Source organism: Mustela nivalis, assembly GCF_964662115.1.
Source record: "Mustela nivalis genome assembly, chromosome: 10".
Classification (NCBI taxonomy): domain Eukaryota; kingdom Metazoa; phylum Chordata; class Mammalia; order Carnivora; family Mustelidae; genus Mustela; species Mustela nivalis.
Genome location: NC_139029.1, coordinates 73007679 through 73020744, shown reverse-complemented (window position 1 = coordinate 73020744; position 13066 = coordinate 73007679). Strand labels below are relative to the sequence as shown.

At 38.7% G+C, this 13066-nt stretch overlaps 1 long non-coding RNA gene across 3 annotated transcripts in view; it reads right to left on the bottom strand.

The window, feature by feature from the left end:
* Positions 1-13066, bottom strand: part of LOC309843274 — a 125235-nt gene that overhangs the window by 12103 nt on the left and 100066 nt on the right. The window contains exon 1 of one of the 3 annotated variants that reach the window (XR_014300035.1): positions 4204-4290. The exons of the other annotated variants lie outside the window; for them this stretch is intronic. This is a non-coding gene — a long non-coding RNA (uncharacterized lncRNA). Of the gene's footprint in view, positions 1-4203; positions 4291-13066 lie in introns of those variants that run through there. 3 annotated transcript variants of the gene reach the window in all.

Sequence of the window (13066 nt, the reverse complement as noted above, 5' to 3'; positions counted from 1 at the left end):
TAGCCTACAAGCCAAATCTGCCTGTTTTTCGAAATAAAGTTTTATTGGAACAGTACCACACTTACTCAATTACGTACTATCTGTGGCTCCTTTAATGCCACAACAGCACACTTGAGTAGTTGCAACAAATACTCTATGACTCACAAAACCTAAAATATTTCCTTTGCAACCCTTTACAGAAAAAGTTTGCCAACTGCTTGTTTAGGAGATGAACTAAATTTGCAATCGAGGTAAAAAAAACAAACAAACAAAAAAAAAACCTTGAAACTTATCAAGAATGCTTCTGAAATCACAAAATAAGAAAATAATATATAAACATATTTCAAGTCAATTCTCCCCTAATAGATTTATAAATGTAATGTGTTCTGGGATTTAAAAAAAAAAAAATGTTTTCATGACAATAGGTAGGCTACTACCTTTATAGAATTCTAAATGGAAATGCTTACAATGCTTTAAGAAATTGTCAGGATAATACAGAAGAAGTGTAACAAAAAAGAACAGTATTTGCTCTGTATGAAAACCTCTTCTACAGCTGCAGTAATTAGACCAGTGTAGCACCAGGTCCTAACAAGACAGACAAAGCTGTAGAATACAGTCCAGAGATAGAAACAAATACTTTTAGGAACTGTTTATTGGAAAGGCTTTCAAGTCTGTGGGAAATAACAAACTGTCCAATAAATTGTCAAGGCAACTTGCTAACAACTTAGAGAACACAGAGATCAGATAGCAAAGTAAATTCCAGAAGTACTATAGATTTAAACATGAAGATTGAAACCATAAAATTTGGAGATCCAAAATCTTTTTTAAAAATCTTAAAACGTGGAGTTCTTTCTAAGCATGACATAAAACCCAGAAGACAGAGACATATACAAAAGTACATAAAACTGAAATAAATCTTTTTTTTATATTTATTTTTTATAAACATATATTTTTATCCCCAGGGGTACAGGTCTGTGAATCACCAGGTTTACACACTTCACAGCACTCACCAAAGCACATACCCTCCCCAATGTCCATAATCCCACCCCCTTCTCCCAAACCCCCTCCCCCCAGCAACCCTCAGTTTGTTTTGTGAGATTAAGAGTCACTTATGGTTTGTCTCCCTCCCAATCCCATCTTGTTTCATTGATTTTTCTCCTACCCACTTAAGCCCCCATGTTGCATCACCACTTCCTCAAAAGTCACTTATTTGTGGAGCTTGTGGAGCATAACAAATAGCATGGAGGACATGGGGAGATAGAGAGGAGAAGGGAGTTGGGGGAAATTGGAAGGGGAGGTGAACCATGAGAGACTATGGACTCTGAAAAACAATCTGAGGGTTTTGAAGGGGCGGGGGGTAGAAGGTTGGGTAAACCAGGTGGTGGGTATTAGAGAGGGCACGGATTGCATGGAGCACTGGGTGTGGTGCAAAAACACTGAATACCGTTATGCTGAAAAGAAATTTAAAAAAAAGAATACAAAAAAAAGGTCAAAAGACAAACAGCACTCTGAAAATATATTTTCAACTGGTATGTTTCTATGCTACAATATAAAAGAAATAAAACTCAGCATGTGAGTAGTTAATAGAAAATAAAACAAACAGAAAAATACATGATATTCAGCTTTACTCACAATTACAGAAGTGAAACTGAAACCACTGGCTATAATCTTTCACTTCTCAGATTGAAAGTTAAAGGAAAAGAGTCTCTCTCACATGGGAATGCAAACTGTATCACTTCTATTGAGAGGCTGTCCTAATATTTCTTATATTTTAATGCAGTTGTGCCTTGATATAGCATATTCATTTTTAGAAAAATACATGTGCAAAGTTACATACACACACAAACACAAATGAGATTCACTGTGGCACTGCTCTTAATGGAAAGACCGGTAATACAAATGTAAATTTTTATAAATATAAGTGGTAGTATAAAGTAATACATATATGGAGTAGAATTCTGCATGGTTGTTAAATAATCTGACAACAGGGTTTACATACACTAACATAGAGCAATCTTCAAACTATACTTTAAGGAGAAAAAAATGAGATGCAATATCATATATATAGGTAGTATGGTTTCTATAGAAAAAAACTCATGAGAAATAGTAACAGTGGTTCCTTCTGGGGAGAACTGCATGGGATTAAGAATGAGAGGAAAACATAAATTTTGTAAAGGAAGCTTACATTACCTATTCATAAACAAGAAAAGAAAAGTATACTGTAATACTACTTCTAAAAACTAATAGGAATGTGAAATTGACCACTAATGATAACTTGCTCATTGCTCCTACAAGTCACATCAGGCAATCCAATGAGGGGCTTCAGGCGAAGAATCAGAGTAGTGGAAGACACCAAAATTGCATCCTAATCTTGTTTCCACTTTGGCCTTGGTTTTTTAATCCCTATATTCACTTTAAAACAAAGTTATCAAGTTCCTGGTGACCCTCTGAAATCTCAGCTAGAGTGGCTTCTATTTTCCATCCCTGAATTACACCTTTAAAGTGTTATAAGCAGAATTACCAGAAAACGAGAACATGTGGGTGAAAAGGGTCCCCCCCCCCTAAAACATTCAGTAGTGGCATCTCTCCCATATTCAGGGCAGATGGGACAACCTCTATCGCAGAACTGGAATTCCAGTAGTGCCGGGGATGAGGCACCCTGACACATGGAGGACAAGTGTTGGCACTTGAACATCAGAAGTCAAGCTGATACAGGAAGAGCTGAGCAGCAAGGTTAGAGGGACAGCCTGATAGACCTGACCACGAAGAATTCAGATGATGAATTGAAGACAATGGTCAAGAGGGATAGAGAGAAAAAAATCAATGAAGTCAGTTTATGAGGAAGCTGTTGATTTATAGACCCATTCAAGTGTGACAACCCCCAGCTGTGATGTGAGCCAGTTTCATACCCTGAATTCATCACCTGGGGTAAACCCAGGTCCTCAGGAAAAAGGGCCCTGAAATTTCAGGTCAAGAATAATGAAAATGATTTCTTCTGCCCTCCCTCTAGCAGACCCTGGGTCATTTACTCAGGTAGACAAGCCTGGGGAGATGGGGATACCGAAACATTTAAAAACTTTTGATTTGAGATCCAAATTGGCATGGATACCAAGATACTAGCTAGAATCATAATGTCAGTCCCCTGTTAAAGTGGGACACATGGGTCCTGGTAATAAAGAGAGTTCTTCCTCAGCACAACTAACTAGGATCTAGTATTTGCTTCCAATTAGACAATCAAGTTCATCTGAGTACAGGGAACATTTTTCTGTGCATTCTCTCAGAGTATGTTCAGAAGTCAAATGTGCTAAAATAGCTTTTAAAAGACCAAAGAATGATGCATAGTAAATTTCAGTTGTAAGAATTACAGTGTAATAGCTACTTTGCATTTTAGACTAAGAGACCAGACTAAGATCTCCAAAGCAATTTAAAGACTGGTGGAGGGACGCCTGGGTGGCTCAGTCGGTTAGGCCGCTTGCTGCCTTCGGCTCAGGTCATGATCCCAGGATCCTGGGATCGAGTCCCATGTGGGGTTCCTTGCTCAGCAGGGAGCCTGTTTCTCTCTCTGCCTCTGCCTGCTTGTGCTTTCTCTCTCTCTCTCTGACAAATAAATAAATACATAAAATCTTTAAAAATAATAATAAAAAAAAAGACCGGTGGAACCAAAGAAATATTTCTGGTGAATTCTCCTCCCCTGTGACCTTAGATGTCACAGTAGCTGTGCCTCTATGAGGATGTTAACACATCTGCTCCAGAGATTTTCAACTGCTTTATCCAGCTATGACTTCAAGTGTTCAGAATGAAGAGTAAGAGATTTCTCTCTTAAAAGAGGCCACCATAATGAACATGAGGCCAATAAGTTGGAGACTTGGAAAAGCAAGCTATTCTATAGAATTTCCTGCCCCAGTGAGAGCGTGAATCAAAGAGATGTTCCAATCCCTTAGACTAGAGGCAGCCTATGTGGTGGGGCTGAATAATGACTCACCAACGATGTTATCATATAATTTCCAGAACTTATAAATAGGTTCCCACGGTAAAAGGACTTTGCAGATGTAATTAAATTAAGGATTTTGAGATGGGTCCATGATTCAGATGGGCCCAGTGTAATCACAAGGTCCTTTAAGAGGGAGAGTAAAAGTCAGGAAAAAGTGAGATGACTATAGAGAGTTTGGGAGGGACTACCCCTTGTCTTTGAAAATGCAGGTTGAGCCAAAGAATAGAATGTACCTTCAGAGGCTTCAAAAGGTAAGGAGACACTCTCCCTGAGAGCTTCAAGAATGAAAGCATCCCTATCAACCCACATTTGACTTCTGATTCTCAGAACTGCAAAAGAATAAATTTGTGTTATTTTAAGCCACTAATTTTGTGGTAATTTTTACAGCAGCAATAGGAAACCAATACACCATGAATTAAAGAACAAAAAGAAAAAAATGCTTTGGGGATTCCTGGGTGGTTCAGTAGGTTAAGTGTCTGACTTTGGCTCATGTCATAATCCCAGGGTCCTGAGACAGAACCCTGTGTCCTTGGGCTCCCTGCTCAGTGGGAAGCCTGCTTCGCCCTCTCCCTCTGCCCCTCCCCTTGCTCATGCTTGTGTGCTCTCTCTCTCTCTCTCAAATAAATAAATAAAATCTTTGAAAGAAAAAAAATAAAAATGTTTTTAATATTTTTAATGAATAATTTTATACATGTAATTTTCATATGCTTTAACTATTCCTTTATTTGGACTGTCTGCTTAGCTCTCATTCTATACTTATCATTGTCTGATCCCTAGAAAGAAAGAAATATTATAGGTAAAGTTATTTTTTTCATGAAGCTTACACTATATAGGGACTTTAAAATAGAGGATGCTATCTAACAATAAGAAGTGAATTTTTTTTTTTTTCTTTTCTGGCTAGTGATTATCTGTTGGAATAGGAACCAAGTTTTTCCTTACATTTTGCTTCAATCTAATTTATATTTCCTGGAAATAAAATTACATGCTTCTTCAAGAGATATTCATTTTTGAGTCCTAAAAACCTAACACATTACCATGAAAGCGTAGTAAAACCCAAGGTGCATGGTGATTGAAAAAATGAATAAAGAGATGAACAGTTGCTTGAACAAGTAAGGGTAATACTTGTTTATCATTTCAAGGGGTAATAAATATCTCTCCTGTAACTCACTGCCAAGAAAGTAGACTTTTGCTGAAAATGTGTTCTTGGATCTGATGGGAAAAAACCACAGAGAGGTTCCCAAGTAGTAGGATGACATTGACTAGACATTGACTAGGATGCATCAGACTAGTCTGATGCAAGGCTCTATATGACTGGACTGGGGGAAGCAAGTACAATATGCATGTTCCCTCACAGAGCAGGGCTTGGGCCTGATAGTTCTGAATCGCAGAGTCCCAGAGTAAGACTAGCACAACAGGTTTCTGACCTTAAGTAAACACTCTAAGCAGCTTTCCATCTTAAGTCTTAGTGATTATCTTGCTTGCTTCAGTTAATATCTGGAAGCAGGGTCATCTTCTGAAAGCTCCAACTCCCAAAAGACAGGCCCTGTGTGGTACTCTGCCTTCAGGCCCAGGCCTCTGGGCTTCCCATCACCATCTTATCACTTGTTTCTCTAGCCTTCTCCATGCAGTTGACTTAGCCTTGGGTTGCTTCATGAGGCCCTGCTTTTGGTCTCAGGTCCTCTATCAATTCTGCAAATGAATTGTTTCAACAAATGAAATTTGTTTTCATGACTGCTGACTGATATACCAATTCTGGAATGTTCTTGGAAGTGTGGCTTCAAAACTGTTATTGAATTGAGTTCTTCTTACATCAGACGATATAATCCTATCTCTTGACACTTTTTTAGTGTGTGTGCCACTTGCACCAGGCTAGATTGAATATAGTGCCCACTCTTGGCCCCATTGACTGATCAAGGAAAAGTCCTTGATCAGACATGAATTAATGAATCCCTTCCCTAATATATTTGGACTAGAAAAGGCCCCAATCTCCATCTGTTCCTGTTGTCTCTTTGAATACATGAAATGCAGATTGTTAGTGGCTATGTTTTTTTCTTAAAGATTTTATTTATTTGAGAGAGAGAGCAAAAGAGAGAGCACCAGAGGTGGGGAGAGGCAGATACAGACTTGCTTGCTGAGCAGGGAACCTGACATTCAGCCTGATCCCCGGACCCCTGGGATCACGACTGAGCCAAATGCACCCCCTTAATCAACTGAGCCACCCAGGTGCTCCCAGAGGCTATGTGTTTGATAAAGTGAAGAGACTACCTTGAGGCAAAAGAATCACTTTATTTGTAAATAAAGACAGCTTTGCTTCTTTCTTAAAATCTTTACACCATTTCCCCCTTTGCCTTATGTGAGAATCTCTAGTGTAAGGCTTAATCAAAGTGGTGAGAAAAATCATTTTTTTCTCCTGATAGAAGATGGAAAATATTCAATAGTTCACTGTGGTGTAGAATATTCATTTTAGGTTTTCACTAATAACATTTATCCAATTTAGAAAGTGCTCTTTTCCCATTTTGCCTACAGATTTTCATTCTTCCTCAGTTAAGATTACGTGCCGACTTTTTCAAATATTTTTTCTGCATCCATTTTCTTCTTTAGTCTCTTAATTTTGTGAATTGCATTTGTTGATTTTTGGATGAAAAATCAATCTTGTTTTCTTCGGGAAACTCTACTGGGTCATGATAAAATACATTTAATTTATCTTGCTGCTTTCAATTTGCAAATGTTTTGTTAAGGATTTTTGTAGTAAAAGTTCTTCAGAGGTTTGTTGTCTCATTTTATTTTCTTGTAATGTTCTTATCATAGTTAGGGGTTAGTTTTATGCTGGCCCCAAAAATGACTTGGGAAATTCTTGTAACATCTTTTGAAAAATGTAGTATATGATTGGTTTTATTTTTCTTTCAAAATTTGATAATATTTGCCAATAAATCTATCTGCTCATTAAGATGTTTTCTTGAGAAGGTTTCATTCTGAAATTAATTTTAGTTTATATACAGTTATTCAAATGTTCTCTTTTTGCATCACTTTTGTTAGGCTGTAATTTTCAAGGAATCTATTTCATCCGGGTTGTCTATTGGCATAATAATAAATAGATGTTTATGAAATTTCTCCATTAGGTTCACAACTGTGCAGGGTATCTCACAATATGTTCAGTTTCATGCTTTACACATGATTTGTGCTTTCTTCACTTTTTCTTGACCATGCTAAGTTTTGTTTTATAATTTTCTTTCTTTTATATACATTGCATTTAATTTTCTCCTTCTTATTTCTTAGGACATCAATTGGATCAGTGATTTTAATTCTTTTGTATGTTATGAAGTTTTAAAGTTCCAAATTTCTCTATAATCATTGCATAAATCACACTCCTCAAATATTGATATGCTTTATTTTTAAAATACTTTCTAGCTTACCCTTGTGATTTACTTTTACCTCTAGAGTTATATAAGTGTGCTTGCTTAGTTTCCAAATATTTTGCATTTTATTGATTTTTGAAATTAATTTTTAATCTAATTTTTTTATGTCAGGGAACATATTCTGTATGATTTTAATCCTTTTAAGTTTTTGAGAGTTGTTTTATGTTCCAAAATATGATTTTTCATCATAAAAATGCATGTCTGTTCTTCAGTTTGACCAGTGCAATTCTACCCAAGGTCATTAAACAGATAAAAGCTAATATATTTAGAGGAAATATCACAATGCCTATTTCTTGCTTGCTTGATAATCAGAAGGTATCAAGTGTTTTGCTGTGGGAGTGGGTTTAAGAGGGTAAGTATTACTCCATAGCTTCCTGTCCAAGACATTCTAATTCAGGCTTTTAAAGCAACAGAATGACTGGGGGCAGCTAGGTGGCTTAGTCGGTTAAGTGTCTGCCTTCAGCTCAGGTCATGGTCCCAGGGTCCTGGGCTTGAGCTCCGTTTTGGGCTCCTTGCTCAGCAGGGAGCCTGCTTCTCCTTCTGTCTGCAGTTCCCTGGCTTATGTTCATGCACCTTTCTCTCTCTCTCCCTCTGATATGAAATGAAATAAGAAACAGAATGATTTCTATGTTCTTCTTTCCCAAATAAGGGTCAAAGCATACAAGGATAAAATATTTTTTTATCATTTATGATTTTGCTGAATACCTCCAAAAGAAATGGTATACTTTCCCACAAGTATACTGCTTCTCCTTGAATTTATTTCTCTTGTTTTGTGAGGACCGGGCAGGGGAGAAGGGAAACATTCCAAGTTTCTTTTACTTTCTATCTGTTGGGTCTCTAAGCACTCCCTAGAAAGGAAGGAAGAACTGAAGAACAGACATGGATTTCATGACAATAAGTCATATTTTGGAACAGAAACAGGCCCTAAGGAAAGAGTTGCATGGCAACTCCTGAAAAACTTCATCTAGCTACATCCGTTAGGTGACTGCTTTTTAGTGAATGCTTGGTGGCAGTCCTTTGACGATATTGTTGTGGTTCCTGGAAAATGATAGTGGAGGAGGAGAAAGGGTAGTGGTCCCAGTTGTGCCTCTGCGGGGAGATGGCTGGTGAGAAAAGCTTGGTGTTTCTTCAGCTGAGAATGGCAAACATTTATCTCACCTTTGTTTCCAGCTGTGGGCTTATGAAGCCACTTCCTGTGAGACACGAAAAGATCTTTCTCTGTTCTTGATACTACTACACTATTTTTTTAAAAAGATTTTATTTATTTATCTGACACAGAGAAAGAGACCAAAGCAGAAGGAACAGCAGAGGGAGAGGAAGAAGAAGGTTCCCAGCAGAGCAGGGAGCCCCATGCAGGGCTCTAACCCAGGACCCTGGGATCCTGACCTGAGCTGAAGGAAGACACTTAACGACTAAGCCACCCAGGTGCCCCTACACTAAACTATTTTTTAAATGGTTGAATTCAACTTCTGGAATGGCATTGAATTTCCAGCAAAACAATCATGTTTAAAATTGTTTAAAAAGCAACCATTTAAAGCCTCTGGACGCTGCCCTAGGGACATAGAGCAAATAAATAATTATTTAAGAAATTTTACCAAATTTTGGAAAAAACAATGAGAGTCCATGGCACTCAAGCCATTACCCACACCATCCCCCGCCAACCACTCCCAGCTCAACATCCATTTTGGGTAGGTGTGACCAAGAAAACAAGGATCTCCCTACCCTCAGCTTCCAGTCAAGGGACAACATATCGCATGGAGAGGGGTAGACCACCACCATTCTTCATCACCCTCAGCTCTGAGTGGCAGAGGTTAATTTCCTAATGAGTGCAGCTAAGAAGTGAGGGGCTTCTTCCCTCTACCCATTCTCCACTGATTGGGTAGAAGAGCTATGGCCCATGCAGCAGGTGGAGAATACTGGAATCCTGATCACAATTTCATGGTTCACTCACGGGGCAGAGGTTCCACTTCAGGAGAACAAGGAGAGAAAACAATTGGCTACTGGCCTTGCCCAGCACCCTGCTTTAAAGCAGAGGTGTCACTCAGAGGGAAGTGGGCCACTATCTCACCACTTCTATCCTCCCTGGACCAAAGCTCAGAGATTTTGTGTGGAGAGAGGGGAGGGTCCATAACCCTCTAGATTATGGGTTGCTCTAGAACAAAAGTAAAATTGCTCTAGAACAAAAGTAGAACACTGATATCAAAACGCAGTTTTCACACCACTGTGAGCACCTTTTAGAGAGAATGAACAAACAACAGGAAGCAGGTTTTCTTTGTGACTGCACCGTAGTGATTAGGGAATTCCAGTAAAGCTCAGAGGAATATGTTTGCTTCATTTAGTGAGTATTTTGGTGTGATCTACGAAGCACTTCTGAGAATAATGCCTTCCTTGATCAGAGTCGGGTGAAGGCTGATGGATTTCAGAAACTGTTTGAGTTAATATACACAGGAACTTTAAATCTTGACAGAACAATCTTGAATTGATTTGGCCACACTGAAGAGCATCTTACTTGGAGCCTTCATGCAAAGAACTGATATAAAAAAAGAGCCAGATTTTTGCTCAATCTTTTTTGATATATATCTCTCTGGGAAACTAGTTGAGCCTAGCCACAAATGTGAGAAGGCTTACATCAAAAGGAGAAAGTCTGTACAACTTAGTGATTAAGTTTGGTGGAAAAAAATAAAATAAAAATAAAAAATTAAGTTGGGGGGGAGACTCTGAAACTCTCTCCAGAGGAACTGACTTTGTTTGGAACCAATTTTAGGGGAGTCCCAGCCTAAGAATACTGTCAAAACCAATGGCAATTTGGGTAGTAATCAATTAAGAAATTATATACTCCTCTTAAATAAAAGCAGCATAGGCCAGCTAATTCATCAGAGAGAACCAGAAAAAAAGGGTTAAGAGCCTTTCTGCATTCAGAACCCCAAAAACTGGCCTCAAAAATGATACTTCCCTGAGTTTGATTAGATCGGACTGGAGCAATAATTTCCCAAGGCACTGTCAAAAACCATAGAGCCATCAGCTGGAAATTAGTGGAGCTTTGCCAGCTGGTTGTGATACCAGTAATGGAAGACAGAGAGATTAGGGAAAGAGACAAAGAAAAGCCTGATAAAATCTCTGCCGTCCCAGGGTGACTGTGTGCAAGGCCAAGGATGGGCTGTCTGAGGACTGATACCAGACACTTCACAGTGAGGGGGAAAGAAACTTCACTAAAATAATCTAGCCAAATTATTTAAAAAAATAAATTATTAAAACATGTTTTATTTCCTCCCATTATGTATTCTACTTTGGGAAATGTTCTATGTTCATTTGAAGAGAATATGTATTTTGCCATTGTTGGGTGAAATCTTTCATAAGTATCAATCAGGACAGGTTAGTCAATAAAGTTCTTCAGGTCTTCTATATGCTGATTTTCCATCTGCTTCTCCTAGCAGTTATTGAGATAGAGGTATGGAAATTTCCATCTATAATTACCAATTTGTCTATTTCTCCTGGACGTTCTGTCAGATTTTGCTTCCTCCATCTTGAAGCTCTGTTTTTGACACATAAGCATTTTTTATTTTGATGTCCTCCTGATGAACAGACAGCTTCTCATGGTGAAAGGACCTTCTCTTTCTTCATGGTATTAATTGCTGTGAAATCTACTTTGTCTCATATTTGTTTGGCCTCTCTAGCCTTTTCCTTGGTGTCCCAGGTTTTATCATCTGCTCATTTCCTTTGTGGCAGTGTTGATGTCCTTAGTTTCTTTCAGCTTCCATAAGGGAGACAGCAGGGTAGAAGGAGAGTCAGGGATTGAGGCTGAGAGAGGCAGCTGAGAGCTTGCTCTTGAACTCACTGCCCTGCAGTGATGAGAATGAGAAATGCTTATTCTTAAGCCTTCTGCTACATGCAACTTACCCATAAGCCTAAAGTTCTCCATCTCTAATTCAAAATAGCGCTGGAAGAATGGAGAGATAAGGAAGAAGGTGGCCTGATAGTCTAGCCAGGAGGGACCAGTTATTGGTTTCAGTTCTGCGGGAGTTCAGCTTCTCCACTTGAACTAGAGGATGCTGGGAGGTGACAGCCTCCCATCATATCACATAACCCTGAGCAGCAGCAAGTGGGATGGAATGAACACTGCATGGAGAAAGACAGGTCTTCTTCTGGTCCTTTAAAAAGGTGCAGGGAGACAGTTTTCATCCATGACCTCAAGTCATCTCTGTAATGTATATTATGATAGACCACTGGTTCTCAACCTAGCTGTAGAGGAAGTACCAATAATTCCCTCTCCTGCCCTCATCTGATTTAATTAATCTAAAGAGTGCCCAAGTGGCAGTATTTTCTAAACAACCCACACTCCTGCCAGGTGACCATAATGTTTAGCCTGTTATAGGAAACACTAGGCAAAACCAGAATGGCTGTCTCCCAATGAAAAAGCCTATATCTCAGTGCACTTAAAATATACTGATATCTAACTACATCCCTTGGACACATATGCTAGAATGATGATGTGTGAGGTCAGTTTAAACTCACAGTTCTCAAGCAAAATCTTTTAAAATGTTTTCACGCCCATATGCAAACAGATTTTCAAAAAGGGAGGTTCATTTCTCTGATGGCCTCTCAGATCAAGTACCATCCTCCCTTCAACAGATGGCTGTTTCTGGGCATACAGAACAACAACAGTTCATCTAGGAGTTTACAGAAAATTATCATCAGAAAAGATTGGGTTTTTAAATTTATATTGCCATTGTTTATACTTCTTAAAAAAATTATATTTTTTTTACTTAGTTCAATTAGCTAACATATAGTCCACCATTCGTTTTTGATGTAGTGTTCAGTGATTTGTTAGTTGCGTATAACTCCCAGTGCTCATCAGATCACATGCCCTCCTTAATGCCCATTATCCAGTTTCCCCCATTTCCCCACCCCCTCCCTACTTCAGCCTCAAATTGTTTCCCAGAGTCTAGAGTCTCTCATGGTTTGTCTCCCTCTTTGATTTCTTCCCATTCAGTTTTCCCTCCCTCTATGGTCCTCTGCACTATCCCTTATATTCTACATATTAGTGAAACTTGTATGGTAATTATTTTATCTCTGATTGACTTATTTCACTTAGCTTAATACCCTCCAGTTCCATCCATGTTAATGCAAATAGTAGGTATTCATCCTTTCTGATGGCCGAGTAATATTCCATTCCAGAAGATATAAACCACATCTTCTTTATCCATTCATCTGTTGAAGGATATTTCAGCTCCTTCCATGGTTTGGCTATTGTGAACATCACTGCTATGAACTTTGGGGTGCATGTGCCCCTTCTTTTCACTACATGTGTATCTTTGGGGTAAATATCCAGTAGTGCAATTGCTGGGTCATAGGGTAGCTCTATTTTTAATGTCTTATGGAACCTCCATACTGTTTTCCAGAGTGGCTGTATCAGCTTGCATTCCTACCAACAATTCCTTTCTCCACATCCTTTCCAACATTTATTGTGCCCTGTCTTATTAATTTTGGCCATTCTAACTGGTGTAAGATGGTATCTCATTGTGGTTTTGAATTGCACTTCCCTGATAACGAGTGATGTGGAGCATTTTTTCATGTGTTTGTTTTGGCCATTTGTATGTCTTCTTTGAAGAGTGTCTGTTCATGTCTTCTGCCCATTTCTCAACTGGATCTTTTTTGGGTGGGGTGTTGAGTTGAGAAGTTT